Here is a 5781-nt window from a genome sequence, read left to right as displayed (position 1 = left end):
CAGGACCCCGCCCCGCCCGGCCTCCGCCCCGCGTAGGGCTGTCTGCGGCGCCGCCTGAGCGCGAGGCCGAGCGCGACGGCCCAGCGCGGAGGGCCACGGCGGGGCGGAGGCCGGCGAGAGAGAGGCGGAGGACGTGACGTTCCCCGGGGTAGGCCGCTGTCTCCTGCCGGCCGGCCGCAGTACCGGCCCGGCGTGGACACCTAACCCCGCGGACCGCGAGCCCACGGAGCGGGCGGGGCCGTGTGACGTCACCGCGCGCCGGCTGCCGAGGGAGGACCCCGTGCGGGGCAGGCAAGTACGCGGGTTACCTCCGCAGCCGCCGCGCTGTCCGTGGGCCTCGCGGGCCTGGAGCTGCGGAGAACCACAACTCCCGGCGTGCCGCGCGGTGGGGGGGCCGGGGTGGGGGCAGGCGCGGCTTCTGGCCCTGTTCTGCCACCGGTGCCTCCGGACCGCCCTCTTCTACCCGGTTCCACCCCGGGAGCGTGGCCTGCGGTGCTGGGGGGGGGGGGGGGCACGAGACCTGTCGCATCTCTGAATACTGTATGCCCCGCCTCCAGGGTTGCCTTCCTTTGTTGTAATCCTAGCTACTCCGAAGCCTCTGCCGGCGACCCTTCTTCCAGCTACAAAGTCCCAATTTCTGAGCCTTCCAGGATACTGCTGCGTGTGTTCAGTGGGCGTTCGGACCACGCCTTTCTTTCCCTAACAAGATGAAAATGCAACTGCTTCAGGAAGCAAGACAAAACCAATCTGAATCATCTCTGGGTTTTCTTTTCCAACTCTCATACCCTCCCCCTAACTCAGGCCTCACTGCAGTTGAGGGACGAGAGCGTCAGAGTCAGGTGGCTTACCATAGTCGTTTGCACGCCCGGGAGGTTGGCGGATACCAGGCACAGCCTGCGAAGGTCTAGATCTCCTCAGAATCAGGTGGACAGAATAAGGTGAAAAGTAAAGCCTGGGCTTTAAGAGCCGAGCCTGTGCCTGGATCCTCCACTCATCCTCAATTAAACAATTAAAGACCGAATTGATACCGAAAAGCAGAAAAATACGTATTCAACGTGGCTTCATTAGGAAGAAAACGAGAACCAGTCACACACACACTTTCAGGTTCCTGACATGAGGCTTAGGTTTAAATAGAGGAGAAGAGGCGTGCAGAACTGGGCAGTCTTGGTCAAGGTGTGGTCCTGCTCATCATGAACACTATCTTAGCACCAATCTCTCCTACTAGATGACCTGACACGTCAGAATTGTGTGAAATGTCTCCAAAGACCCCCTACCCCTCTGGCTGCCCCTCTCCTCCCTACATGTGATTTCTGTGGCAATCCCATTACTTAGGGATGATTGCTTCAATGTTCCATTAGCTAAAGGGAGGGACTACGCAGATGCAAGAGAGAGCAGTGTACCTTGGCGAGCATACCAGTGATTCATTAGAGAATGGGAGCCAGATGCAGACCCTGACATCCGTCCAGTTCTGGCTACTGATCCACACAGACTTATGCGTGAGATTGTTTCCTTGTTTGTTTTCAAAGGACCTCAGTGGAAGAGGCTGCACTCTTGCAAAACCATAGTGCACATACCATCTGGGGACCCTGGGACGCTCGCTGCTGTCCTGCTGCCTTCATACTCTGCAGTGTCTCCTCTCCTGGAACACCCTGCCTTCTGCCTGCACGTGTGGAAATCCTGCTTTGCCCTCCAGGATCCCACTTTTTTCTGGGACCCCAAGTTGACAGCATCCTCCCTTTTCGTTTCTTGTCACCTACTGATTTTTCTGCCACCACATTTTGAATTGAGTGTTGATTTTTTTTTCCAGAACATTTGCTATACAAAGAGTAGTTCTTAACTGATAACATTATCAATCCTGAAAAATAAGCACCCCCTGCTGTGGTTTGTCCCCTCCAAAACTCATGCTGGACTTTAATCTCCATTGCCCACTACATGGTGTTAAGAGGTAGGGATTTGGGGAGACAGATTAGAGAAGATTATCAAGGTGCAGTTCCTTGATGGGATGTAGGGGCAAAAGAAGGCGGAGGGAAGAAGAAAAGGAGGAGGGAGATGGGGAGGAGGAGAAAAACCAGAGGACTCACACGTAGACCGGTGTTTCTTGCTTTGCAGTGCCCTGCCTCAGGACTTTACCGGAAATAAAGCTGTTGTCAGGTGTTACCACTCAGCTTGAGTGTCTCATCTCTGATCCCAGATCAATCTTTCTTCCTTAAAAATCCTTTCTTCCTGTGATATTGTGTTTCTAGTAACAGAAAACAGGACTTAAGACAAAGTTGATACCAGGCATGGAGGGGATTTCTAGGAGCTGACAAGCACCCGTAAGCTTGGAAAAGACTTTGTAGCAGGGTAATGGGCTGAGGCTGGAAGAAATTCAAAGGAGCAGGGAAGGAAAACCAAAGTGTGCTGGGTGTGTCAGTTGTCAGTGTGACACACCTGGGTGGAGGGAACCCCAGTTGAGGGATTTTCTCCATCGGACTGGCCTGTGGCCATGTCTGTGGGGCATTTTTTGATTGTTGAGTGATGTGGGAGGACCCAGCCCACCATGTGGGCATTGCCACCCCTGGGCAGGTAGTCCTGTTGTTCTGTATAAGAAATCGGGCTGAGCAGGGGCCAGAGGAGCAAGCCAGTAAGCAGCATTTCTTCATGGCCTGTGTCAGGTCCCTGAGATCCTGCTTAGGCTTTCCTTGATTGACTGTGAGCTGTAAGCCGAATAAACCCTTTCATCCCCAAGTTGGTTTTGGTCGGCAAATTTATCACAGGAATAGACAGTAACTAGAACAGTGAGCTCTGGGGGTGATCTTGCTGAGGTCTTGGAAGATGAGGTTATGGAAGTAGTCTGAGTTGGAGAGGAGACACCTGCTGGAGGTGGATGAAGGTCTTTATGCAGTTGCAAATAACAGTGATTAGACTGCCCAACACTTGTGGAAAGATGAACTAAAAGGGGATGCGCTAGGATATTTGTCAGAGGAGATTTCAAAACAAAGCCTTTAGGCCGTGGCATGGGTCACATTGGCTACTTGAAGTTAGGGCCTGCCATGGGCATAGGTGCCCGCTGGGGTGGAGCAGTTTCAGAGACCAATCCTGGTACCTCCTGGGCTCACTGCCCTGGCACCTTGAGTTTGTTTCCCTGCATTCAGTCAACAAAGCCCTCCACAGCAGCTGCAACCATGGTTCAAACAGCAGTGTTTAGGGTAGGAGTCATAGAGACATGCTTGAGATTAGATGATGTCATCAGAGTGGAGCCACAGTGATGGCCACTTTGGGGCCTAGAAGGAGAGGGCCAGCCTGGTGGAGATGCACCTGCATTGTTCTGTCTTCTGCTCTGCACTGCAGTTCACTGCCTTGGCGCTTTACCAACAAGATTTCCAGCTGGCCTTGGACTTCCAGAGCTATGAACCAATTAAACATTTTTAAGAAATGTGCCCACCTGTGGCGTTATGCTATTAGCAACACGAAACAGTCTAAGGCATATTTTCGCCTATTCAGGAAAAAAAGAAGGTATGTTTAAAAGCCTATTTCAGGACTGGAGAGATGGCTCAGTGGTTAAGAACACTAGTTGTTCTTGTAAAAGACCTGGGTTCGAATCCCAGCACCCACATGGCAGCTAACAACTGTCCGTAACTCCAGTTCCAGGGGATCTGACAGCCTCTTCTGTCTTCTGTGGGCATTGTATGACACAGGTGCACTTACCCACAAGCAGGCAATACATGCATAAACATAAATTTAAAATAATAAATAAAATATTAAAAAAAAACAAAAACAACATTTCCTGGGCTGTGGAGATGGCTCAGTCAGAAATCTGCAAGCATGAGGGAGGACCTGTGTTCTGATCCCCGGCACCACATCAAAAGCCAGACAGTAGCAGCATGTGCCTGCATCTGGGGAGACAGAGACAGGAGGACCCCGGGGGTGTGCGGGGTAGCCAGTGTGCTGGAATCTGCAAGCTTCAGCTTCAGTGGGAAGCTGTCTCCAAAATTAGCTGGAGAGAGATTAGGAAGGCACTCAAGGTAGGCCTCTGTCCCTCACAGATACATGTGTGAACGTCCACATAGAGCATGGCCACACTTCTGAGACTGTGCCTTTCTGTCATGCTGCCCTCAGCTCTTGCCACAGGGCTGGGGGAAGCTATTATTCCAGCTCTTAGGGGGTTTCACATTCTTCTCAATTCCTATCAACTCTTTCTAGGTGAATCTACCTAAAAGCCTGTATTCTCACCCACACCTTCACCAACTGCAGATGCCTGTACCTTCTAGAAAATAAAGCATTGGAAGTCAACCTATTTAGGCAACTGGTTATTGAATTAGTAGCATGCTTCCACTAAAATTGCTAACAGGTTTGGTCTAGAAACCACGGGAAATGAGAAACCATGGAAAGCTATCTGTTCCTTGAAGTCTTCCTATTTTACTATTTAAAAAGTGATGTTCTTCGGCTGGGAAGATAGCTCGGTCAGTAAAGTACTTGCTACAGAAGCAGGAGGCCCTGAGTTTGATGGCCAGTCTAACCCACATTGGGAATTCTAGGCCAGTGAGGAGCTTTGTCTCAAAAAACAAGGAGATTGGCAACTGCATGCCCGCAAGGCATTGTCCTCTGGCCTCCGCACGCCTGTGCACACAGGTGCCTGCACCCCCCCCACACACAGAGACAAAGAAAATGGATATTCTTGATGAATTCTCCACAACAAATTTCTCATTTATTTTAAAACCCTCAGCCACACCTTACAGCGTAGCCTGCAGTTCTGTGACGTCATCCAATTTCGTGAATTTCTCACCCACTGATGTAATGTGAATATGTGACCACAAGGTGGCCGTCTTTCTCTGCAAGTGTTTAGAAATGGCTTTTGCAAATGTCTTTAAAACACAGGGGCTCCTTAAGAGAGGGAAGATGGCCCTCAGGACCTTCCCCAGCAGAGGGTCCAGTGGGAGCCATCGTCCCCTCTGCCCGATCCGAAGTGCCTTTGCTCCCATTTCCTGGATCCTCCTGTCATGACAGTGGGTTGGAGTTGTCTCCAGGAAACAGCAGTTTGTCCCCGGCTTCAACTCTCACCCTCAGAGTGATGTGGATTCAGAGGCTAAACACAGTTCTTTCTAGAATATCACCTTCACTCAGAAAACGAAAACACCTCTGTTTTAAAGCAATCACGGTTTTGCCAGAACACAAAACAGACTGTGAAAGCTGAAATTCAAAGTTCCCCTGTACCTGTGTCCTTGGAACATACAGCACTGTCCCTGCATGGCTTGTGCACACCTGGTGGTTGTAACAGCATGTATGTGAGAGGAAGGCAGGTTCAGACAGTGTGCACCCTCAAGAAGAGGAGAGGAGCGGGAAGGAGGCATTCCTTCAGCTGAGACCAAGAAGGGCTACCAAGTGATGCGCTCAGAGCTGGACATGTGCCCTGGCCTGGTTCGCAGAACAAGGTGCAACCCTTACAGGGCTTGACCAGAGGTGTCTGCAGCTGCGGGAAGCTGGCACACATATGCTCTACGTTTTCACAGCACTGGGGCACTGTGTTGGCATTGGCAGCCCGTGGAATGGGAGCTTTCCTTAGAACCAAGAGAACAGCAGAGACGTGGGAAAGGCCCGCAGGTGGCTAGGACACTGGGGACCACCGCAGGGTTTCTACCTCTTCAGAGAGAATCTGGAAATTAAACTGTTCCTCCAGTGCTTCCCCAGAACCTCACTGATGTCTGCAACTTCGACCTTCTCCTGTGTCCCCAAGGCTCCTGCAGCCCATAGTGCCAGGACCACTGGGCCCTACCTTCCCGCAAAGAGACCCCAGCAGCAGCA

The sequence above is a fragment of the Nannospalax galili genome, unplaced genomic scaffold, assembly GCF_000622305.1.
Source record: "Nannospalax galili isolate Female #2095 unplaced genomic scaffold, S.galili_v1.0 scaffold197, whole genome shotgun sequence".
Lineage (NCBI taxonomy): Eukaryota > Metazoa > Chordata > Mammalia > Rodentia > Spalacidae > Nannospalax > Nannospalax galili.
This window is presented reverse-complemented; position numbering follows the sequence as displayed.